This window comes from Hemicordylus capensis, chromosome 2 (genome assembly GCF_027244095.1).
Source record: "Hemicordylus capensis ecotype Gifberg chromosome 2, rHemCap1.1.pri, whole genome shotgun sequence".
Classification (NCBI taxonomy): Eukaryota; Metazoa; Chordata; class Lepidosauria; order Squamata; family Cordylidae; genus Hemicordylus; species Hemicordylus capensis.
The window spans coordinates 114724817-114751187 of NC_069658.1; the positions used below are offsets into that span (position 1 = coordinate 114724817).

Sequence of the window (26371 nt, forward strand, 5' to 3'; positions counted from 1 at the left end):
GAGCGGGCTTAACCCACTCTACCAGCTCACTGTCCCAAACCGGGTCTCGCTGATCCTGAGACCCGGTCCAACATGTTCTTAGAAACAAGGACAAGGCCAGATATGGGTGGAGGGAGAACCACCCTGATAAGCCTTAAGACAAAAAACTACAAAGTGTTCTTTAGGAGGAATGTTCCTGGAATGTCCCTGATTCTGTTCTTTGCTGAGAACAATAACTGACCTGAGTCATGTTGTTTGTTCCACTGTATAAAAACCACTGAGATATATTCAAAAGAAGATTTTCTTTATTAGATTTTTCAGTTTGGAATTGCACTTGATCTATTATTTCTATATATTTTTCTTTGCTGCAATGGCAAGCTCAACAGTAGACCAGTTGCCTCATGCAGTGCCGGGCTCTCCATCATTGGAGGTTTTAATACAGTGGCTAAATAGATGTGTCTGTGATACTTTAGCAGATTGCCCTCCCACTCTAAAATTCTCAACTTCTATTATGATCAATCTATTAATTGAAGTCTTCTTCAGTCTTTATGCTAAGCTTTCAATTCCATTGACTCTTCTCCCCTCTTTCCCCCTTCACCATCTCCAACTTTCCCCACAAGGGCAAAATGCAAGCCTCATTCAGACGTTACCATCACAGGCTGTACTTGCAAAAATGAGGCCAAAATCCCCCTATCAGCCACTCTCCCCTGCTGGGCAGATCACCTACACTTATAGTCTTTGTCTGAAAAGGTGATGACTGTGTGCCTTCTTCCTGTGATTGGGAGAGTGGAATATCTCCAGATCACAGAAAGGCATGCAATCACACTTACAGCCTTCACCTTTTCAGACAAAGATTTTAAGTGTGACTGACCCACCCGGCAGGGAAGAGTGATTCATGTGCTAGTTGAAACGTGCTAGGAGGGACCTCTTTTGCGGGGCCTGTACACGAGTACAGCCTATGATGATTATATCTGAATGGGGTTACAATGTTCATGGAATCTGGAGTGAAAAGTAGTTTGGTAAGTGTCTGGATGGGAACAGGGAATTGCTTAGTCCATGGAATGCAAAGGTAAAAAAGAGGGGTAGAATGTTCAGAAGACATACGTGGGGGGAATTATCATTCTTCTTGTTATACAAAATGCTTTACAAACTTTATGTTGAAAAGTGGTACAACAATAATTTAGGATTCGACGGGCTAGGGACTAAGGATAAAAGTGGAGCTTAGATTGGAGTCTTAGGTAAGAAATCGGCTAGGAAATCCATTAACTCTTTGAAATATGGTTCTTTGGACTCCATTTCAATTTAATGTGAGATGAGTATAGAAACTCTAAAATAGATTATCAGCATATCTAGAATTGACAGTAATGTTTTCCTGAACTCAAAGAGGAACTTTAATACCTTCAAAGAGGAACTTTAGGAGCTTGGAAAAGCCATCTCTGTTTTGTAAGCCATAAATTATTTTCCAGCTTAGATGGACATTGGAACTGAATTTCCAGCTTCTCTCCCTGCCAGCCCCCAAACCCTCCCCCCACAGCCCCCACCAATCCCTTTCATTACCCATCAAGTAGTGGCATACTAATACCAGTATACGAGGCTGCAAGTTCTAGGGAACTATGGGAAAATGTAATTTTCATGAGGGCTACTGCAAGCCAACAATTCTCCTCCCTCTCCTTCCCATGTATCATTGCTGCTCTCAGACTGACACAACTTGCCAGGTAACAAAAGGGAAGGATATAGGAATTTTAAGGGGGGCACAGGTGACATGTGGCCCCCCATTTCAGGAGTTAGGACCTCTTCCCCAAATTCTGATGGCATTGCCTTGCTTGTGTGCTGCTTGTTCTGAGAGGATGTGCCCAGGTTGGGGGTGGTATCCCCATTTTCCACATGACCTGGAAGTTTTTCTCATGGGGATTTTAAAGCCCTTTAATTCACATCTCCTTCAGAATGGAGGGTGTGTGTTCACATATCGGCTAGATTTACCCCGAAGTCCCAGTGAGTTGTTCACATACAATTCGGGTTTAACACAGTGCATTAGGATGTAGCCTGATTTATATCTGGGGTAAAAAAAATCCACTATTTATGTCGGGTTTGGGGGACAACTTTGAGTTCACAGTAAAACCTCCCAGGAAACTCACAGTAAAGCCTGCAGTGTGTAAAAGTCCCTGGAGCTTCCCCAGACAGCAGGCTTTACTGCGAGTTTACTATAAGGCTTTAATACAAGTTCAAAGCTACCCCAAATACCTGATGCAAAAAGTGGATTTTTAAAACCTGAATATAAATCGGGCTACATTCTAATGTGCAATGAAAAACCTGAATTGTGTGTGAAGTGCTCTCCAGTAGTTTACAGGGACTTAGGGGTAAATCTGGGAAGTATGTGAACACACACCTCCATTCCAGAGGAGACGCGTATGAAAAGCAGGGTGTGGAAAACTTCCTGCTTGCTGCTACTCTGACACCATCCACTATGACAAAAGTCCAAAGTGCAGATACATGGCATTGATGTGATGCCCTTTACTCTGTCCTGTGTAGTTCCCACACTCTTTCCTCCTACTACAGCTTATGTTGCTGACCTAGGCCCTGGGGCTACAAAGATAACAGGGAGGAGTTGGGGAGAAGATAATTTTGTGCTGGCCTCTTCTGCTTGGTGTATTGGGAAAGAGCTATGGATTGAATCAGACCCCTCCAATATATTTTTTGAAAATCTTGAGATCTCTTTAAAAAAAAAAAAAACACCAGGCAAATGGCCAAGAGGAGGGGTAGCTAGAAGAGAGGGGGCCCGTGTTCACCCCCTCCTTGGTGGCCCCTTGGAATGAGGGAGATAATGAAAAAAAATAGGGAGGGGTGGAGCTGGGGGGCCCTCAGGAGCTGGGGCCCCCAGGTTCTTTGAACCAATCTGCTCAATTTTTAGCTACATCCCTGCAGCCAAGCCTTGGTCTTCCAGCTTTTACCTTTTCCACAGGCTACTGCTGCTCTATGGTGGACCAGGTATTACTTGAGAAGAATTGTGGATGGGCTGCTTGCTTTTGTTTGGATGGGGGAAGAAAAAGAGAGAGATAAAGAGAGAGCCGCAATGGGGGAAGTGGAGCTATTAGGGGGCTACCAGCTTCTGCTTGCAGCAAGAGGGAGAGAGAGAGAGAGGAGGAGGAGGAGGAGGAGGAGGAGGAGAGAGAGAGAGAGACCCATTGGGAAAGCTGCTACTGGGGGCCACCTGCTTTTACTTGGGATAAAACAAAGGGAGAGAAAAGAGGGGGATAGGATGCATTGCGGAAGTAGTTCCTGGGAAGGCTGCTACCCTGCTAGGAGTAAGAGAGAGAGAGAGAGAGAGAGAGAGAGAGAGAGAGAGAGAGAGAGAGAGAGAGAGAGAGAACGAGAACAACTGGAGCTACTGTGGGACTGTCTGCTTCTGCTTCAGGTAAAAAGGAGAGTGAGAGTTAAATTTGGGAATGAGCTATTGGTGATAGCTTCCTGTTTCTGCTTAGGATTGGGGAGGAGAAGAGAGACCCATTGGGGGAAGAGCTAGGGTGGGGACTGCTTCTGCTTGAGGATGGGAAGACACCCACACCCACACCCACCATGCTTTGAGGGCCATATGGGCAACACCACAAGGGCCTCCCTGTCTTAAGTGTCCTGGGTCCCTCAAAGCCTAAATAAGGCCCTAGGGAACATGAATGTTTTGGGGGACTTGGGGTGGTAGTGTGGAGTAGTAGAGTTAACAAAGAATAGTCATTTTTTCGAAATCACAAATCAGAATAACTTGGATAACTTCTGATCCAATACTATCTTGAAATAATTCACCCATTTCTAATCATGTCCATTAAAATAGTGATATACAAGTATACTAAAATAAAGGTACTAGGAATTCAGGGATAAAGAAAATGTATTTCTTATTCAAGAATATGCCAAAGCTATGAAGCAGAATACTGTAAGAAAAAGAAGAATGCTCTTTTGTCCTGTGGATTTCTCTGGGGTCCAGTATCTTTTCCTGTGGCACAGAAATGCTGCATTATGGGTTCTGTGTAATAGTGTATAACAGTGTATACATTAACTTAATGTTAGTGTATAACATTAAGCACAACGCTGATGTAAGGGTTTAATGCAGGACTTAAATGTGGTCAAGGTATTCCACAAAACCGTGTATGCATTGCCTGTATAAGAACATATTTTAGGTACCAAAAGCTGACAAGCAAGACAGAGCTACAACTTAAATCAAGTTGTAATGATTGACCATAAAAACAAAACAGGTTGTACAATAGAGGTGGAGTGGAATACATTGCTAACTCCTTTTGCAGAAAACCATCCCTTCCTTCACTTCCATGTGCTCTCTGGGTTTGATAAAATGACTCTTTGTACATCAAAAGCTGAGGAAGCATGATTCTGTCCATCTTGTATAAAGAATAATTTTATTATTATTTATTATTATTAAAACTATTATAATAATGAGACCATTTAGAAGCTATAAGCCAGGAGATAAAACCAGAAACTTCCATTGTAACACTGAAAAAACTGACAGATGCTAGTGTTGTCTGAAGGATATATGCATGTTAAAAACCTGAGATAATCTTTGCTAAAAATGGGTTATACTGTACTCTTCATGCTTTATTAATATGAAACACTGAACAGGAAAGTCACAATCCTTAGTCCTCTTATCCTGGACAACCCTTTGTTGAACTTCAGTAAGATTGCCCTATCATTGAAAGTGATTCAATACTAGTGTTCATTTATTTCCTTCTTGGTTCTTTTTTCTCTGGCAATAGATATTGGCTGGAGAGTTCTTAAAAATCTGTCCATGAACTGCAACAAAATATCAATTCTCCTAACGTATACCTAATTGAAAATGTTGAAATGTACATTTTCCTGATCCATTTTTTAAAATGTTCCCAGTTATAGGTGTAGTTGGCACTAGAGATTACAAAAAGTACTCAACTTGCCAACCACCTTGGCAAGATGACACTTAAATTTCTTCTACAAAAAAATGTAGTATTTTAAAAAGGTTTAGTATTGATTGATTGCTCCTTAAAGCAAGAGGTGTATGATGTTTGAATATAATACCATAATACCAAATAATATCAGTATAAGAAAAATCATCACATTTTCATTAAATAACATTAAATTCTACAAACTTTACAAATTTAAGATTTAGACCAAGATTTAAGATTTAGACCAAGACAAAGAGCTGCTTCAGGTGTGCCTGAGGACATAAACAGGACCAGTGAAATTCCTCTACCACAATAGCTTTTGAAAGTCCCCACAATTTTTAAGAGCAGTTTGACATATCTCATAGTGGCTTACAGTTCCAGAAATATAAGTCCAAAGTCTGTTTGTGAAGAACTAGTTGTGCTAGTTTTGGGATCCTGGTTTTAATTTTTTTAAACACTATACCTCAAAGTTGAAAACTTTTCAGCCACTTGCCACCTGAATGGGTGGCATGGCTTGTTTGCCACAGCCCCCTGTACAAGGATCATGAGCCTGGGTTGGAGCCCATTGGCTCCTGTGTTGGGAGGGGATGGGTTTTCTGGCATGCAGCTGGCCGTCAACATTTCTTCCCCATAGTCCGCTCTCAACAGGCACCCTCCCATTTGGGGCCAGGCAGGAATTTGGGGGGCATTCACCTGATTGGCTGTTGGTGTGCATCCTTTTTCACTTGCCCCTGACTATACTCCTTAGTTAGTTAAGTTTTCCTTATTGGTCACAATTGGCAGGTAGGGATGTGCATGGAACCGGTCTGGCTCCTTTTCGAAAGCACCGAATTGGTTCTGTCGACTGACATCCAAACTGGTTCGAACAGTGGGGTGGGTAACTTTAAGAGGCAGGGAAGGTGCTGTAAGGGAATGTATGCACTATGTGCATTGGTCATTTGCATGGCGATGCAAAATGGAGCGCAGAGAGGAACACTGCAGTCCCACGTGTCAACTTTGGAGAGAGCACCGGTGGGGAAAGAATTGCAGGGTAGTGCCTGGCAGATAGGCAGTGCCTTCCCTGCCTCTTAAAGTTACCCCCTGCCCTCTCAGAAGTGCACAGAACTGGTTCCTATTGGCAGGTACAGTGCAGTGGGGAGTAACAGCTAAGTCTTGGTGAGCACCTTCTGGTAAGCATTTGGCAATGGAGCAGCAGATCAAATCCCTAGAGGCTTGGCAGATCAGGGAACTCTGATCCAGCCTCTCTACTCTGTCAGGCAACAGAGTAGCCCCGGAAAGGCTTGGTGGCTTTGGAAAGGTGCCACTAAGACCAGAGACCTGACCTTAGGTCAGCTAAGATGGGCAGACTCTGCTGTAGAGCAATGGGGCTGCCTGGAGCCAAGGTGTGTCGCCTGTGGGAATTACTTAAGGTTGCCACTGATGTGACATGCCTTTAGCTTCCACATTGTGGGGGTGGAGAGCAAATCCCAGTTTCCGTTTCTGTTGTGTTTGAAGTTTATCAATAAAATTGTGCCCCCTTTCGCCATATGCTTGTGTCTTGTGTCTTCTTGGGGTGAGGGTGCAAAACATGTGTTGTAGTTTTTTTAAAAAAATCTAGATATCCCAAATACAAAGTTGTGCAAAATTTCATTTCCACTTTTATCTGTGTGGCTTCTTGTCTACTTGCCAGTTACATATTATGATCTTTTTTGTGACATAATTAGTGAAATCCTATTGGCATTCTCAGTTTCTGAAATAGGCTCTGGAATTATGAGCACTCCCCAAAGACTGGGCAGAGCACCACAGGGGTTACTTAAGACAAAAATGCAATGATGTTTAACAAAGGAAATTGACAGATTAGATGTTCATTCTCTCTAGGGTCCAGGAGCTGTCTGCAAGAGACTTTTAGCTGGCTGCAGAAGCCTGCTCACCCCAATCTGTTGCACCTTGTCTCCTCTTCCTCCAGCTTCGAGAAGGAGCAGGGAACACATCAGCTGACCTAAGTGGCTGATATGCTCTCCCTCCTGCTGCTGTGAGCTTGAGGAGGAGAAAGGGACTGGATAGCTCATTCACCATCACTATGGGTGTACAGCAGCCGGGTCAAGGGAGTGTCACTCAGTGCTTGCCTATTCAGAAGAGTCACTCAACTCCCTCTTTTCACTGTCCAGAATGGCTGCTTGGAGCTCCCTATTACACCATAGGAGTGTGTGTATATGAATGTACACACACACACACACACACACACACACACACACACACACTCGCAGACATGCATGCAGTGGATCCACTTCCACTTCAGCAAGCATGGGCACTTGTGCATGGGGAAGAATGATTTAGACTGATTTCACCCTGTGCAATGTGCCAATAGGTCCTTAAGGGAGTGCAAATCTCAGGGACATATTTGTGTATTGCCCAGAGCACTTCTGAGGGAAGAGGAATATTGGCAAGATAATCCCTTCAACACATGAGCTGAATCCTGCTGAAGCACGAACACATCCGCTCTCCACATGCTGCAGCGGTAGTGGGATGTTGACCAATATTGCTTAAGGAGCAATGGATGACACTATTACTTTACTAACAATGTTGAAGAAAAGACAATTTCTTGATGCATATTTATCCAAAACTCACCATATCCTGACTGCCTTGAGCCCCCACATTTTCAAAACACTTCCGGGGCCCTTGATTTCTAAGCATTTCAATGGAAATATTGGCATTTGGAATAAAGAACTATTCAATACAAACAAAGCAGAGGAAAGATAGATTTTATTACCAACCTCAGGACTGAATATGCAGTAAAACTCCATATCCATAACACAATCCTCTGAGCTTTCAACTTTCTTAAAATAAATATTCATACCCTAATGCTATTCCATAAACCAAGGAATAAAATACAATAAACACAATAAGGAACAGTGAAAGCTATTGAAAACATTAACATAAACAGCAGGCATAAATTTTTATAATATGGTATATGCAAGAGCCCAGCCACAGTAAACAAACACAGAAATCAGTATCATAATATCACACTGGGAGACAATAGTTATACTGCAAAGGTGAATCACTGAGAAATAATTTATTAACCTGCATTCCTTTGTTACAAATAAAACAGCTTCCTAAAGAGAAAACACAATCTAGGATTCAGTGTCTGTAGTTTGTGAATGAATGCATATATCATCCAAGTGATACACTACCCAGGGCACAGAAAAGTAACATAGGCTTCCATTAATCACTGAAGCATTTCAAGAGTTTAAATACTCACAGAGGCAGAACTTATAAGTCCCTGAAAGGTTGTTTCAGAATCACTGTCACGGGATACCTAAAAAATGTAGGATGGTGGGAGTATGTCTCATGCAATTTTGAAAGGCACAATCCTATTTGTAGAACTGCCCAATGAATAATAAAAGCAACTTAAAGCACAAGCTAACTTACACAACGGGGCCATTTAAGCAGTAGGAAATTCAACGCTAGTTGTGAATTTGTAGAATGGAGACTAATTTCAGCACCACTGCAGTAAAATATGTGCCGTAACGTAATTCAAATGAGCTATGGCTGATAATGTTGCATCTGGTATCCACAGGTACAGTTCCAAGCCCACTTCTTACATTCATACATGTCTGTATACTGAATGTACAGTGCAGCAGTGAGACTGAGCTCAACTGCCCCCTGCCCCCCCCCACCTCTCTTGACTTAGATGTAGTGTAAGGCAATGCCTACATGAATAAAAGACAACACACGCAGGCTTCATAATGTGTGATCCTTACCTGGCAAAATCAGGGAGTAAGGATTACAGTTTCATTAGACTTCATATGACACCCAACACACATAGGCAAGCTGCATCCTGATGGGGTAGATTGGATTTTGCTGCAGCTTGATTCACAAATGGGTCGGCAATTACAAAAACATTTGGTGAAGATTTTTTCCCCTTCAAGTTCTAAACTAATTTCTAATGCAGATTGCACTGTATCGAATAAAATTAAACCTATCATTGACTTTTGTCCAAAAACTAGAAACTAACTGTAGTTCAGACTGTAAGTTTTGCAATACCTTTTTATTCTATATCCGCTCAACTATATTTTTTTGATGACTCTGATGACTCCAGCTTATGGTAAGGAAAAAACCTCTTTCTTCCAAAAAGTATCAGTCTTGGTACATGTTGTTGCACAACAGTCACACTTAATAATATAAAAACCTTGGGCTATTTGAGTTGCAGAATTTTCCAACATTTGGTCCTAAAGCTCAGATCCTTTCGTCCCAAGACTGAGTTTCCTGGCCTTTGTCCACACAGTTACCTGGAGCCTTCCTTGCTCCCTTGAGCATGTTTTCTTAACTGCTTGTACTATACTTTGTGTTGGGTACTCAAACAAAAATACACTTAAATTGAAAGTATACTCTGCACATGTGGCATACCCCATTTTACATATTGTAGAGGAACCTGAGTAAAATTGTGTTTAATTTGTACTGAAACTGAGCATTGTGAGCTAGACAAATTTGTTCTGTGGACTAGGTAATTACAAAGTCTGCAGACATCAGTAATCTTGCTGCTTGATCATGGATTCAGTTTATACACAGAAGGGGTTCTGGTTGCTACCGGGATAGCTGCTCTAATTTTAAGGGCGATTGATTGTCATGAACTAAGTTGCTCTGATCCAAGACAATTATCAGAGGTGCACCTAGGTAATTTTGGAGCCTGGACCAAAAGGCCTTTGGAACTCCCTCTCCCTCCACTGCAAGTTAAACATAATTTCTTTTTTTAAAAAATGTAGGTTCTCGAGGGCACAAACCACACTATACAGGACAGACTAAAGAGGATTTTGGGGACCCCGGGGGTGTGGAGGCCCTGGATTTCAGCCCTGAAGTCCAGGGGTAAGAGTGCCTCTGACAGTGATAGGACAAATCATGGGACAGGCAGAAGAAGCAGGAGAGCAGTTAGAGAGGAAGTGGTCTAGGGCACTGATTGGATAGAGACATGAGTATTGAGGATTAAAAAAAACTGGAAGAGAAATTGGGCAGAGAAGAGAGGTAGACATTACCAAGAGCTTCAGAAATTCAAAAACCAGAACACACTAATTTGAAGTAATCAGCAAAATCTAAGGTGCAAGCCCCTACTCCTTTAAAAATGTGTACATCTAGAGGACCTTGAAAAGAACAGTGGCCCATATCCCGATTTATGCATCACTCATACTATGTGAAGAAGAGCTGGTATTGTTGAAATGCAGCTCCAGTGCTTGCGTGAGGGGAGCAAATTAACTGATCTCCCCTTGCCCCAGAAGCATCTGTGCCACTTGAAAATATGTACTCAAGGGCTGTACAACTCAAGAACATATATTTGGGTGCTTCTTGGGGGAGCTTCCAGAGGAAGAGGAGATAGATGAAAAAAATTCACAGCATGCAGACATCCCATGTAGTGACTGGGAGGAATTAGTCAAGATGTTAATCAATCAATCAATCAATCAATCAATCAATCATATTTTTATACTACCTGATATGTACATCTCTAAATTGTGCCTAGGTAGAATTAATCCATACATGTAAAGGTTAATCTTACTAGCAGCTCTACCTGGGCTAGAGCAGACCTCCCAGTTGGACCTGCTTGTGAGAACCACCAGGGTCAGGACTGATCCTGGCATTCCTCGGCCATGTAGCCTGGGTTATAAACTCGGGCTAAAAGTGAAGAAGGAGGGTGCATACATTCCCTCCTACCCCACTGCCTGGTCACAGACTGCCAGCAGTCCCATTCCCCAAGGAGGTCAGGGGAAGGAGCGTCTTGACCTCTAGAATAACTGCAATGCACTGTGCAAGCAGCGCAATGCATTGTGGTATTCCTGGAGGCCATGTGTCCCCCGCCCCCCAGCCTCTCTCTTGCCGCACTGCTCTCCATAGCAATGATTGTGTGGCCACACGGCTAGAGGGGAATCAGCGGCCTCTCATGTGGGGGAAGGTAAGAAAACTCCTGCCTTCCCCCCACCTCTCCCAAAGCCTAGGACTATTGGTTGCGAAAATGATTTCATAATGTCACATTAGAGAGGAGAGCTGGTCTTGTGGTAGCAAGCATGACTTGTCCCCTTAGCTAAGCAGAGTCCACCCTGGTTGCATACGAATGGTAGACTTGATGTGTGAACAATGTAAGACATTCCCTTTAGGGGATGGAGCCACTCTGGGAAGAGCATCTAGGTTCCAAGTTCCCTCCCTGGCATCTGCAAGATAGGGCTGAGAGAGATTCCTGCCTGCAACCTTGGAAAAGCCAGTGCCAGTCTATGTAGACAATACTGAGTTGGATGGACTTATGATCTGACTCAGTATATGGCAGCTTCCTATGTTTCTATCATGCCCTATCATTTTGAAAGGGTTAATGGAGATGCACATTTTACACTGGAGCATAAGCTTGCCCTTTAAGTTAAGTTAAATTTTATTTAACATTATGCATAATTTTTAAAAATTTAATTGTTTAAATTGTTTAATTTTTTAAAAAGATAGTAACAATAAAGGGCATAGTAGTTACACACATATTTGTTTAATAGTAGGTTTTTTGCTGATTAAAGATATGACCTAGTATTATATACTTAATGTTTCATTGTTAAAGGTTTTCCTGCCCATCTAGATTTTGTAAGCAGAGTAGCAGAGATGGGGGGAAGGAGACGTAGCTGTGGTTTAGCTCTTTAACTGTAGCACAGTTATGCCTGTTGTTGAATGATTTCTCTTGAATAAAGCACAGTATGTTTAGAAAACAATGAATCATATTACATACTTCATATTTCAAAGTTAGAGCTAGTAGTGATGCATTTAAGTTATGGACAACAGCAGCAAGACAGACACAATTGGCCCCCTATACCAGGATGACAGGGGTAATACAGTATTTGCTGCTGCAATATTTGTAAAATATCACAGGAGATTCACATGCCAAATTAAGTAACTTTATTTAGAATTGTGCAACTCTTACTATTTATTCATTATTTTTATGTTTTAATTAAAATTTCATGGTTAGTTTTTTTGATGTAAACCACCTAGAGACTTTGGTAAAGGTAAAGTGTGCCATCAAGTCGATTTTGACTCCTGGCACCCACAGAGCCCTGTGGTTTTCTTTGGTAGAATACAGGAGGGGTTTACCATAGCCTCCTCCCATGCAATATGAGTTGATGCCTTTCAGTATCTTCCTATATCGCTGCTGCCCGATATAGTACCAGCAGGGATTCGAACCAGCAACCTTCTGCTTGTTAGTCAAGCATTTCCCTGCTACGCCACTTAAGATAGTGATAGAGACTTTGGTAGTGGGAGGTGTATAAATATGTTAAATAAATAAATAAAAATAAATACTACAACTAGAGTATTTTCAGAACAATATCAGATCAAAATGCTGAAAGTGACTGGGAGTTGCAGAAGGCAATCAAGATGGCATCAAAAAGAGATGGAACTGTAATAATGGGTGACTTGAATTACACATAGACTGGGTAAATTCACAGTAAATTAATGACAAAGGCTGCATTTCTAGACACACTGAATGACTGTGACCTAGAGCCGTTGGTCATGGACCCAACCAGGGAGAAAACAACTTTGGACTTAATCCTGAGTGATGTACAGGACTGGTTACAAGATGTCAGTGCCATGGAACCTTTAGGAAAAAGTGACCATAGTGTGATCAAATTCAGTATACATGTGAGGAAAGAATTGCCAAAGAATCCTAACAAAGACACTCTTAATTTCAGAAGGCTCAACTTTTCTAAAATGAGGAGTTTGGTGAAAGGAAAACTGAAAGGGAAAATCTCACTTTACTCCAGAGTCACTTTACTCCAGAATGCATGGAGTTAATAGAAGTCCAGATAATAGTTAATAGAAGTTAATAGGAGTTAATAGAAGTCCACAATAATAGAAGTCCAGTTAGGATGATACCAAAAAGAAGGAAAGATATCTCCAAGTCCAGGAGGATGCCAACATGACTAACAAGTAAAGTCAAGGAAGTTATAAAGGGGAAGAAGACTTCCTTCAGAAATTGGAAGGCCTGCCGAAATGAAGAGAAGAGAACGGATCACAAACTATGGCAAAAGAAAAAAGAAAAACTTCTTTAAATATTTCAGAAGTTGGAAGCCTGCCAGAGACGTGGTTGGACCATTAGACGTTGAGGGAGTAAAAGAGATTATTAAGGAGGGTATGGAGAGTGCAGAGAAGTTAAACAAGTTCTTTTCATCTGTCTTCATGGCAGAGGATACTGAGCATATAACTGTACCTGAACTGAGCTTTTCAGGGACAGAGGCTAAAGAATTGAGTCAGACAAAGGTGATGAGAGATGACTTTCTAAACTGTCAGCAAAATTAGAAATTAACAAATCACCAGGGCTAGATGGCTTCCACCCTAGAGTCCTTTCAAGAAAGTGCTGACTTTCTTGAAAAAATATATAACTTATATCTACATTCAGGCTCTGTACTAAAGGACTGGAAAGTAGCCAATGCAACACTGATTTCCAAAAGGGGATCCAGGGGGGATCCAGGAAATTACAGGCCGGCTAGCTTAACATCTGTTGCCGGCAATTGATGGAAAGCATTCTCAAGGATAAAGTTATTAAGAAGAACAGGTCCTGCTGAAGGAGAACCAGCATGGCTTCTGCCAAGGTAAATCTTCCCTCACTAAACATTTGGAGTTCTTTGAGAGTGTCAACAGGTGTGTGGATAAAGTTTGGAGTTCTTTGGGAATGTCAACAGGTGTGTGTGATACAGTTGACATAGTATACTGGACTTTCAAAAAGCTTTTGACAAAGTTCCTCATCAAAGTCTCTTGAGAAAACTTAGCAGTCATGGGATAAGGGAACAAGTTCATGTGTGGATTGGTAACTGGTTGAAGGACATGAAACAGAGGGTAGGAATGAATGGATAGTTCTCTAAATGGAGGGAAGTAAGAAGTGGGTTCCCCCAGAAACTGTTACTAGGACCAGTGCTCATAAATGATCTAGAAGTTGGGGTAAGCAGTGAGGTGGCCAAATTTGCAGATGACACCAAACTATTTATGGTAGTGAAATCCAAAAGAGTTTGCAACCAACAGTCTGGATAGCTTTAAGAAGGGTTTAGATAAATTCATGGAGGACAGGCTACTAGTCTGAGGGCTATAGGCCACCTCCAGCTTCAGAGGCAAGATTCCTCTAAATACCAGTTGCAGAGGAGTAGCAGTAGAGAAAAAACATGCCCTAAGTTCTTGCCAGTGGGCTTCCCAGAGGTATATGGTAGACGACTGTGTGAAGGAGGATGGGCCTTGGGCCTGATCCAGCAGGACTTTTCTTAGGTTCTTCTCTACTGTCCTCAAAATGGCCATCCTAATTAACAGTACTCCATTGGTTTTTCCAAGAACTGCTTCTTTCCATGTGCTTTCTCTCTGTCATTATTTCCTGTTTTAGAAAACTTTTTTATCCTGTTTTAGTCATAATGATTTATGAGAACTCTTGATATAATAGCAGTTACTTGCCTCTGTCCCCAAAACTTTCTCTAAACTTTCACTGGGACTCTCACTGGCAACATTTTCATTTCTTTTCATTCCATTTATCACTTGAAACTCTAGCATATGATTGTAGCATATCAGAGTTGAAAGGGATCTTGGAGGTCTTTTAGTTAAGACTCCTGCTCACCTCAGGAATGTGCTACATCATCCCCGACAGATGGCATGTTTGTATCTAATGTAGGTACATCTGCATTCTCTGTTGTTTCATCTATTGTTGGCTCAATATTTTTAATGCTCTTTTCATTTTCCAGCATATCAGTATGAACCAAATATAACATTGGGGTCATATGCTGCTCAGTAGCATGAGCAGGTTTCGTCATTCCATTTTGAGAGATGGTAAATGGTAACTAGGGTTTTTTTGTTTCACTTTCTGAAAGTCTGACACCTGGTACATGAATATAAAGGTAAAGTTTCGACTCCTGGCAACCACAGAGCCCTGTGGTTTTTCTTTGGTAGAATACAGGAGGGGGTTACCATTTCCTCCTCCTGTGCCGTATGATATGATGCCTAACCATTTTATATTTTAGATGCCCTACTTTTAAAGATAGTTGTATACTTATTTCTGTTTTATCCTTTATCTTTTATCATTATCTTTTACTCTTACTCTATTAATCCCACTGCAGTTTTTAGGCTTAGCCTGCAGTATCTTATTTTATTAATTACCCCACAGTTTTTAGAGTTGCATTTTACTAATCATAATCATAATATCTTTTAAGCTAATTATAGCCATGAATACACAGCAAATAAGGTGTATCTATCTGGTCTATAATAATTTTATCTTTTTGTATCTGTACTATATTCTGTGCTGGTCTTTGAGCATAATAAAGATTGATTGATGGATTGATGGACTGAATGATATGATGCCTTTCAGCATCTTCCTATATCACTGCTGCCCGATATAGGTGTTTCCCACAGTCTGGGAAACATACCAGCGGGGATTCGAACCAGCAACCTTTGGCTTGATAATCAAATCATTTTCCTGCTGCGAATATACCAACTCTTAATTTGCGCACATATGCCTTGCTAATAAACAGCTACTCAAAACCTTCCTGACATAGCTCAGTTCCCAGATGTCCTCATGTAGGAAATTCCATACTTATTTCCAGGGACCCAGGAAGTGTTTTCAAGTTGGGAAGCTTCAAAAAAAGAGCCAGAGTGGTGTAGTGGTTAGAGTGCTGGACCAGGGCCGGGGAGACCCGAGTTCAAATCCCCATTCAGCCATGATAACTGCTGGGTGACTCTGGGCCAATCTCTTCTCTCTCAGCCTAACCTACTTCACAGGGTTGTTGTGAGAGGAAACTTAAGTATGTAGTACACCGCTCTGTGCTCCTGGAGGAAGAGTGGGATATAAATGTAGTAGTAGTAGTAGTAATAATAATAATAATAATAATAATAATAAGAAGAAGAAGAAGAAGAAGAAGAAGAAGAAGAAGAAGAAGAAATAAAAAATCACAAAATACAAAGTTCTACAAATTGAAATTGAAAGGCAGTGGCAGAAAAAGACCCAAATAATCCCAGTGGTAATAGGCATCCTAGGTGCAATTCCAAAACAACTTGAAATGCACCTCAACACCACAGGGGCCACAGAAATCACCATCAGCCAATTACAAAAAGCAGCTTTACTGGGAACAGCCTATATTTTGCAACAATATCTATAATAACCAACAGTATTGATGATAAAATTCAGTCATTCCAGGTCCTTGGGAAGGACTCGACGTCTGGATAAAACAAACCAGTCAATAACACATGTCTGACTGTGTAAACAAGAAATAATAATAATAATAATAATATTTCTGGCATCCCAGGTCCTTGGGAAGGATTCGATGTCTGGATAAAACAAACCAGTCAATAACACCTGTCTGACTGTGTAAAATAATAATAATGATAATGATAAATTTGGAGCTGCTGTAAATGATGAAGCAGCCTTCCTGCACCTTCATCTTCTCCACCCTCCAAATGAGCCACCTCTGAAGCTACCAATTCTGAAAGGGTGATCACCAGTTCTGTTGAAGATCACCTTCCAATCTGTGCATCAGATTGGAAGATTCCAATCTGACACTGCAGACTCATTGCAAGGACTCTGTAGGACTCTGAAGGTTGGGAATGTTCAGCTTCTTCACAAAAGTGGCAAACTTCCCTCTTCACAAAGAGCTCCTGGGAAGCTTCACAAGGCTTGGATCAGGAGCTTCCAACCTTAGCAAGGCTTTTGGAACATGGGTTGAGGACAGGAGGCTATTGCTGTCTATTTTTTGCTGCTCAACCCCCTCCCACTTGCAAAAGGAAGCCCATAACCTTGACTAAGAGGCCTGTGAAAAGCCCTGAACGGCTTGGGTCTGAGATATATTAGAGAGCTCCTTCTTCTACACGATCCCCATCACATGTTAAGGTCATCTGAGGAAGCCCGTCTCCAGTTACCACTGGTATGGATGTGCACGGTCCAGACTGTTCCGGACCAGCACCAAGGGGGTGTGTCCCTTTAAGGGTGGGGGGTAGAACTTACCCCTCCCGCTGCTCTTCCCCCTCTGGTGCTGTCATTTTTAGTGAAGTTTTTGGGGCGGCAGCCGCCTACGTCACACGCACGCCTGTTGCCACCGTGCACGCGGCCTATGTCACACGCAGCGTGCGTGTTACGTAGGCGGCGTGCATGCATGCGTACAGCTCTTATAAAGACTTGCAGGCAATGACGGGGCCAGGGGCGGCAGCGAAGAATGCTGCCGCATCAAAAACTTCACTAAAAACGACAGCGCCGGAGGGGGAAGAGCAGCGGGGGTAAGTTCTACCCCCCCGCCCTTAAAGGGACACCCCCCCTCAGTGCCGGACTGCCGGACCGGTCCGGTCCGGTCCGGTTCAGAACCAGTCCGGAGGCCTCCAACATGGCCTCTGGACTGGTACGGGACCCACACACTCAAAAAAAAAATTCAGCGCCAGAGGGGGGAAAGCGGTGGGAGGGGTAAGTTCTACCCGCCGCCCTTGAAGGGAGACCCCCCCTTGGTGCCGGTCCGAACCGGTCCGGATCGTGCACATCCCTAACCACTGGTTCGTTTGGTGGCAACTCAGAGGCGGGCCTTCTCTGTAGCTGCTCCCAGGCTGTGGAATGCACTCCCCTTACTGACCTTCAAGAGAGCCCTTAAAACCCATCTGTTTGGCCTGGCCTTTCAGGGTTTTTAATTGGTTTTAATGCTAACCTGGTTTTCAGGGTTTTAATTGTTCTGATAGTTTAATTGTTTTTTAAGATGTAATTGTTAATTGGTGTTTATATTTATATTTCTGTTTTAACTGTTATTGGTTTTAATGGTTTCTGTTTTAATTGTAAACCGCCCTAAGCCATTTCGTAAGGACAGTATAAAAATCGAATAAATAAATAAATGTGGATCCTGGTGGTTCTCACAGACAGCCAAGTCCATGCTTGGTTGCTTATGCCTGGGCTTGGGTGGTCATGAGAACAGCTTCAATAACTAGCTAAAAAACATGCATGAAAATAAAAATAGATATAATCCCAAATATCTAACTGTATACAATCCCAAATATCTAACAGAGTTACAACTCTGATGGGTACAACTTGAATAAGAGAGCTAGCCCTTGAACTACAACTTAGCCAGATGTAGTAGAGCTAGCAGACACAGTTCTTTTTCTAATTTTAAAAGACAATGAGGCGAGTCTCACAATCAGCGAGATCTGCCGGGGAAAAGTTTGTGGGGAGAGCGGGCTTAGTCCGCTCTCCCCGCAGACAAGTAGGCAGGAAGCCTTGGGTGGTTGGATCAGCCACCCACACAACTGCCAGCTCCATTATGGAGCCCGCAGGGGCTGCAGGGATCGGGGGCAGCGTGGCCCCCGGAAGTTCCAGGATGCCCCATGCGAGCACCATGGGAACTTATCAATAATCTTATTCCATAAATAGATCAGTGTAGGATGTAATGTTTAATGTGCTCCACTTGCCCCAGGACACAGGGTCAGATGTACTGTTCCACGGAACTTTGAGAAACTGACCCTCAAGATATGCTGAAGGCATCGTTTGAAAATGTAAATTGGTCAATGCCTTCCTTAGGCGTTTGTGGTTGAATACGGTGAAGTTGAGTAGATATTGCAAAGTGGAACTGTTCTTCTTGAAGTAAGGATACCAGAGGGAAAACTGAATGTTGGACCAAACCACTCAAAGAGCCAATCAAAGATTTTTTCCTTTCCTCTACCCCAAGACTTAAATTCCTCTAGTGAAAGCAGAAAGTACATTTGTAAAATGTGGGATAGCATATTTGCCCACTGATTTCCCTGTTGGTAGTGCCAATAGCATGATTTAACTAGATAGTATTTTGGAAGGTTGCCATGTTTCTTATGATATTTTAGCAGTAACAGATGGACACTAACAGAGATTGAGGACAGCCCCACCTCCATTCTTAGATGCAGAGCAGGGGTGACAGGGAAATTATTGTGGACTATTTCCAATTTCTCAGTCACTTTCACATTCCATCCTGAAATCTCTGCTTCATACAAAAGCTGCAGAATTACTTTGAACTGAAATGTTTTGAAAAATAGTGACCACACATTTTGGTCCATAACTCCACTTCTACAAGGTCTAGAGCTTGGCTTAAAAAAAATAAAGAGAGCTGGGAATCTGAGGAAATTAATAGGAGGTATCTGAATCTCAAATTGATTTGAATCAAATCAGGCGCGATTCAATTGGTACCCAAATCTAGCCAATGGACCACAGGGGTGATTTGTTTTGTCTCCAATCACCCAAATCAGCTAGATTGAGATACAAATTGATTTGTACCCAAATCAATTTGCACATCCCTAGTATTCATTATCATGGTCAGTACTGTGAAGACTGTAAAGTCCAAATCTGAAAGCCAGATTCAGGAGAGAAACCCCATACTTATTCAGCTTCTTATCTAAGGAGTTCCAGCTGAGATACCATTAGTCCTCTAAACTAGTCTGTGTCTTTTTAATAAAGCTATTTATAGTCTGGTCAACCCCACTGATCAGTGGTCTCAGCACTGGTCATCCTCAACTAGTAGAATATCAGTATCCGGCCAACTTTTGCCCAACATTTTCCAACAAAGTTTGAAGGAAGGCCAGGACTGCAGACAGAAATTGGAATTCCTACCCACATGGAGATATACATCAATGCAAAAAATGGATCCCAAATATTTCTTAGCTATATGAACTGCCCGTATAAGCTCTCTATCAGATCAATCCCTTTGGTTAACAGCTCCTTCTAGCTCCACCGAGATTAATGTTAATAGCCCTCCACTTGCTCTCCAATGGAGACCCTGTTTGATGGCTGGTAGAGCAAAACTGTGGGCCCTCTGCAAGAATAATAAAGAACTATGCTGGCACCATGCCTCCTGCAAAAAGATAACATCAAAGTTTTTTCATATATTGTTCAAAATTATTATCCAGAAACTTATTCTGCCACCCAGCAATATTCCAGGAGACCACTTTTATGGAGCCATGGTCTTTTGACAATCAGTAGGGTCTACTGCTAGTTTGTTGCTAGTTTGTTGGGGTCTTCCATGCAAGTGCCTCTTTCTACATCAGGACACATTGGCAGCCTATCTTCAGCTGTTGGGAGAAGTGGGGAGATTCATCATACCAGGTTTTCCAGCTCTTTGGCACTTGCTACTGGAGGGTTAATATTCTTTCAATCAGCTAGTTGAACCAAATCCATCTCATGAGCTGAGGAGCTGTTAAGTGATATAAGCTCAAGGTCCCGAGTGGAGAGAGCAGGAGAGTCACTTGATTCTTGTACTGATAGTAGGTCATCAACCCTTTTGATTGTAATTCTCTCTAGAAGAGACATGCTGAGAGTGGTTCAGCAAAGGAGCATAGGGAGAACAGTGCATCCTTGAGGCCCTCAAGGCTAGGAAGCTAATTAGTAGCAATGAGATAAATAAATTGAGGCCCACATCTCAAGAGCTAGCTCAAGGAATGAATTATTTCTCTGTGAGAGTACCAATGATTTCTGTTAATATTATTCAGACAGACACAAAGCATATCCTGGTTTAATTGCAATGTCTGGTTACAGTTTGTAACTGCAGGTCTTCCAGCTCCTGCTGCAGGCTGGCTGAAATCCAAGGTTATGGCTGGTTGTTCTTGTTGCTTATCTGACTGCTTCTTTGCTGGAACTGAAGACTTAGTTACAGTCTGTCTTTGACAAGTACTTCTGAGTGAAATTTTCAAAAGGCGTCGTTAATAGGTCCACTTTCCTACTTACAGAAATGATATCTTGGAAGACTTATCACTGCTTTAGCTGTCAACAAACTTTAATTTGCTATAAAGCCGTGGAGAAACTGGATGGTTGCACTAATTTCTGAGCACCTTCCAATGCTACAGCAGTTTGCACGGAACCATTCTGAGTGGTTTGGTTTCAATTTGAAATGAATTTGAACAAAGCTGCCGGTCTGTGAACTGGTTCATTAGAACTGTCCTGAAGTCCAGTTAGTTAAGTCAAGCCAGGTTGAACCAGTCTGGTCCGGTTCAAGGGTTTCTGCTTGTAAAGGGGAATCCAGTAAGGATTTCCCTTTACAAGCAAAGGTAAAAGGTAAAGTGTGCCATCGAGTTGATTTTAACTCCTGGAGCCCACAGAACCCTGTAGTTTTCCATTGCCTCCTCCCGCACAGTATGAGATGATGCCTTTCAGCATCTTCCTATATCACTACTGCCCAATATAGTAGCAGCAGGGATTCAAACCGGCAAACTTCTGCTTGTTAGTCAAGCATTGCCCCACTGCGAGCAAAGAGGATCCCTAATGCTAAAGGGGTTTAATGAGCGGGGGATGGGTGAGAAGGCATCTTACCAGTGGCAGCTTCCCCTCGCCCCCCCCCCCACCAGTGCTCCCCTCTACAGCCGATGGGGGCCTAGTTCCAATTTGAGAATTTTTTTAAAGATTAGTTTTGTTTCCTGGATAGATGTTTCAGTGATAGCCTGTATTTTCATTACATTAGGTTAACCCTTCTTTGGTTAAGGTATGTTCTAACTGTTGTATTTCTAACATGGCAAATATGCAATTTCTGTGGTTCATTTTCAGGCTCCTCTTTTTACACCTGCTGTCCAGAATTTGCTTCAATCCTCATCATTCTCTGTTGCTGCCCCCAGACTTTGGAATGCTCTCCCAGTGGCCATTCGCTCCTCGGACTCCATCACGGCTTTTAGAAAGCTTGTTAAAACTTGGCTTTTTATCCAGGTTTTTACATAATCGTTTTTACTGCTGCTTCTGTGTGTTTTTATCTGTTGTATTGCTTTTATGCTTGTATTTTATAGATTTTAAATTTGGTTTGTTTTTATATTTTTTAGCTTAATAATTTTATTGTCTTTTTATTGTATGTTTTAACTGTTGTAAACCGCCTTGGGGTTGTCTTTTATCAAAAGGTGGTATATAAATGCAACAATAAATAAATAAAAAATAAATAAAATCATGTTCATGCCTGGTCTTTTACACAGCAGGATAAGTATATATAACATCTGACACCATCAAAACCCTCAAATATTTGTTGGATTACCTTTTGCTACAGTTATAGATCTAAAGGAATGCTGAATGTTAAATGCATATCTTCCATAATCTGTACCTACCTGAAGGTATATTTGACAACTTCCAGTTGGCTTGGATAACAAAAATTGTAGGTGGCATTATTCAATGCAGCTTGCAGCTTTACTGGGTATCTGCAACCTGGAAGTTCATCCAAACTAAATTTGCCAGAATCCACTACTGACATCAAAGACTGTTAATATCTACTCCTGTTAGCTTATTGTTGATTACTTTTACAGTAGGCAACAGAAAATATTATCTTAAAATTGCTTTGTTCACATGTCTTGAGTTCTAAACATATTATTATCTGGTCTCTGACTGGCATGTCTATAACAACTATGGAACAAATCCAAACTGTAGGTTTTTCTACATTGACTCTTTCCTTCATTTTTCTTCCTTACAATATAGGGTGGTTGGTTTTTGTTTTGTTTTGTTTTTTAAATGTATTTATCAGTAGAACTTTCTGAGTTATATTAATTACAGGTGGTGGCTGTGGATTTATGTTTCTGAAATATTAATCTGGTAAGCAATGAATGTCTTGAAAAACATATATGCAATATATATAAGTTTTATTGATCTTTGGTAGCTGTTTCTATTAAATTGATCTTTAAACCAAGTTTAAGTTAGTCATAGCTCATAGATCCAGTACAATCTGTGTATCAAATAACTGAACTCCCTCTGAGCTGCCTTGTATTTTTTTTACTGAAATTCAGGTTATGTTTACCAAGCCCTTGCAGACTTTTCCCAGTATATGTTACTACCTTGATATTTGAAAGTTGAAGTGATTTGGTTCAATATTCCTTGTAAGTTTTTAAAGCACTGCCTTAGCCTGTAGTACTATATTTTAAAATCCACTATTTTTCAATCTTATATGGAAAGATCCACACAGCACACATCTTCCAGTGTAAAATGCAAATAATTGAGTGTACTAAAGAAACAATAATCAGTTTATGCAAATATGAATATATTTTGCCTCGTTGAACTCTTTATAGTTTAAGACATTTCAGCAATGTATTTTGTCACATTGTGCACATTCGTTCCCACTGCAATTTATGCTAGACAAAATCTATACTGTGACTAATTTATTTTATTCATTTTTATTTTATTTAACATATTTATATACTGCCCCAAACGTGTGTCTAGCAGAAGTTTACAATAAAACAGTACAAGTTAAAGCAAAAGTAAAAAGTTAAAATATTAAGATAATTTAAAATTTAACACAATGTTAAAAACCGTAAATCTAATTAAAAGCCTGGATGAACAAATGTGTCTTAACTACCTTCTTGAAAGTTATCAGAGATGGGGAGGCTCTTGTTTCATCAGGGAGTGCTTTCCAAAGCCTTGGAGCAGCAATGGAGAAGACCCGTCCCTGAGAAGCCACCAGCCATGCTGGTGGCAACTATAGATGGACCTCTCCAGATGATCCCAATGGGTGGTGGGGCTCATGGCAAATAAGATGTTCTCTTAAATATCCAGGAACTAAGCTATTTAGGGCTTTAAAGGTTATAACCAGCACTTCATATTTTGCCTGAAAATGTATCAGTAGCCAGTGTAGCTCTTTTAGTATAGGAATAATATGGTATCTCTAAGACACCAGAGACCAACCTGGCTGCTGTATTCTGTACCAACTGCAGTTTCCAGACTATGTACAAAGGCAGCCCACATAGAGAGCATTGCAGTAGTCAGGTCTGGAGTTTGCAGCATATGTACCACTGTCTGGAAGTCATTTATCTCAAGTAATGGACACAGCTGGCATATCAGCCAAAGCTGTTAGAAAGCACCTCTGGCCACTGCTTCAACCTGGGACACCAGATAGAGGTTTGGATCCAGACACCCCCCCAGACAGTGTACCTGAAGTGTAATCCCTGTCATACTGATAGCTAGCCTCTTCTTAAATTGATTGTTTTAACAAATTTAAGTTGGTCATAGCTCATAGTTCCATTAGAGTTTGTCAACCAATTCTAGTGATGTGCACAAACTAGTTTGCAGGCTTTTTTCCAGACCTCCAAACAGGTCTGGCTGTCCGGCAAGTTGTTTTTTTTGTGGGGGGGGGGTTACCTTTTAGCAGGAGGGAGGATGCTCTTAACCCTCCCACCACATTTCCCCTACCAGCACTGTGCCGGAAATTTCTGACACTGGGTGGCAGCATACCCTCTTGCTGCCCCAGTCAGCTTCATACCAGAACTGGTTGTTGCACGTGCACATGTATGACATGTGCACAAGCACCAGCCACTTCAGGTCTGACACTGACTTGGACAGCAAGAGGGTACGCTGCTGCCCTGTGCCAGCGATTTTCGGCACAGCACCAGCGGAGGAAATGTTGCATGGTGGGGAAGAGCACCATCCCTCCTGCTTAATGGTGACCCACCCAGCTGCTGAACCAGCCATCTGCCGGTCCGTGCACATCCCTAACCAATTCTACTAACTGAAACCCCCATTTAGCTGGCTTGTCTTGTTGCCTATGTCTACCACTTCTGCATGACTATAGGATACTTCTTTCTTTTGGATCATCCTTTGCTCTGATGCTCATACTTCAGCCTGTGAAGAACTCATTCACACCAAAAAAATGTTTAGTTAAGAGTTGTTTATATGTTTATATCTTGCCTGGTCTGGAGAGTTAGTGAATTAAGCATGGCAACTGTTGCTAGGTACTGAAATTGGCAGGGAATGTTCCCTGGAACCTGAACCCAGAAACTAGGAAGCAGGACCAGTTGGAAGTTAACTACCAAGGAAGAAGAAGCTGCAAGTGAGAGACACAACTAGTATAATATCAAACTGTAATTAGCTGTGTTATGAACTTTATTTCTTGGAAAGGGTCAACTTTTGTTTTGTAAAACAATAAATTTTGTAAAAACAATAAATACTTTTAAAATATTTGGACTTCCTCTAATTGAGTAACATGCGTATAGCATTCTGCTGCTATCAAGGGCAGTAGATATTATAGGAGAGAATTATTGAAAATAAATGGTGGTAGTGGAACCATCACATAACCAATTTCCTCTTTCTATGTTTTAATTTATGCAATAAAAATGGTCTGGAGAGAAGTATTGTAGCATTTCCATTATGCATATTGCGTCACTATTATATCAACTATATACATCGAAATCTCTGTTCTTTGTTGCAATTTCCTCTTTATGTTTTAATTTACTCAATAAAAAACATCTGGAGAGAAGCATCACATAACCTTTAAAAGTACTTTTGAACTGGAAGAAATTCATTTGTTTTTTCACCATTTTCCACTAGCCCTTTCAACTAGTTTGTACTAATCTTTTGCCCTGCATATACCCCATGCATGTTCCATGGTAAAATCAGAAATCTGATTTTCAGTCTCTCAACTTCATGCCACTGTAATGGATTGGACTTCTCGTCACACACTTGCATTCAGTTTAAGACCTTATTAAGAAGGCATCTATTATATCCATGTCACATCATGAAACAATTTTTTAAAACCTAATATATCTTCAGAAGAAAACCCTGCATATTCTAGCACAGGTTGGTAGAAAACAATACAAAACATTAGAAAACATGCTGACATTGTAAATAAACTGTCAAACAGTTCTTACTAAATCTTTTTATTCAGAAGTAAGGGGTGAAGATGAAACATAACTGAAACAGTGTAAAATATATTAAGAAAATAAACATTTCCCTTTACTTAAATTCTATATTTTCAAATGTAGAAAACCAGCACTCCATGAGCAAAGAGCCTGACACATGTGACTGAATGTGTATGCTTAAAAAGGAATTCCAATTCCACCAATTGATTCTTCCCTTCCCTTCTAATCTCATCACAGAGAAATGTCACTAGACTGAAAAGCAGGATTTGAGAATGACACATTTGGCCATACTGGCTTCATTTCACATTGTAACACTTTGGGAAACAAATAAACTTCTTGATTTTTTATATGCAGAAGCTGAAAGGAAACTTCACTTCCAATAAAAGTTAAAATGCAACTTGCACATGAGACACAGCAATTAAAATAGATTCAACACATTTCACTTTTTAAGGTGATTATAATTTTAAAATGCATTAAAACTTACCAAAATGAAAGCAGAAAAAGCACTATCCATTTTCTTGAAAACCTGAAATAATAATTTAAAAACATTATATAAATACAAATAACAGAATTATTTGTCCCGAATCGCAATAGGAGACATAATGTGCTCAATGGATTGGACTTGGGCCACACATTATTAACTATTTTAAAAGGATCTGCAGCAGTACAATAAATTACTTAACTAGAGTGCGGGCAGCCTGCATACCAAAACTGCCTTTTCCACTGCTGGATGAATTAACCAGGCTTGAAGGCTTTCTGCTGTCCACTGACAGCTATAGCTTCCTCTTTGCCACATAGTCTTCTGTGTTGAGGGAGGGTTGCCAAGATCACCCCCCTCCCCTGGCTGAGACTCAAATCTTTGAGTGGGTGAACTGAGAAGCTCCCCATTTGGGTTCCATTCCCAGACACCTGTAGGCCTCAAAACCTTAACAAACTGTTCCACA

At 41.3% G+C, this 26371-nt stretch overlaps 1 protein-coding gene across 34 annotated transcripts in view; it reads right to left on the minus strand.

The window, feature by feature from the left end:
* Nucleotides 1-26371, minus strand: part of PTPRD (protein tyrosine phosphatase receptor type D) — a 1992390-nt gene that overhangs the window by 1674734 nt on the left and 291285 nt on the right. For all 34 annotated transcript variants that reach the window (XM_053297923.1, XM_053297924.1, XM_053297928.1 and 31 more), the window contains exon 3: nt 25912-25953. The gene's annotated coding sequence lies outside the window, so the exon portion shown is untranslated. The remainder of the gene's footprint in view (nt 1-25911; nt 25954-26371) is intronic.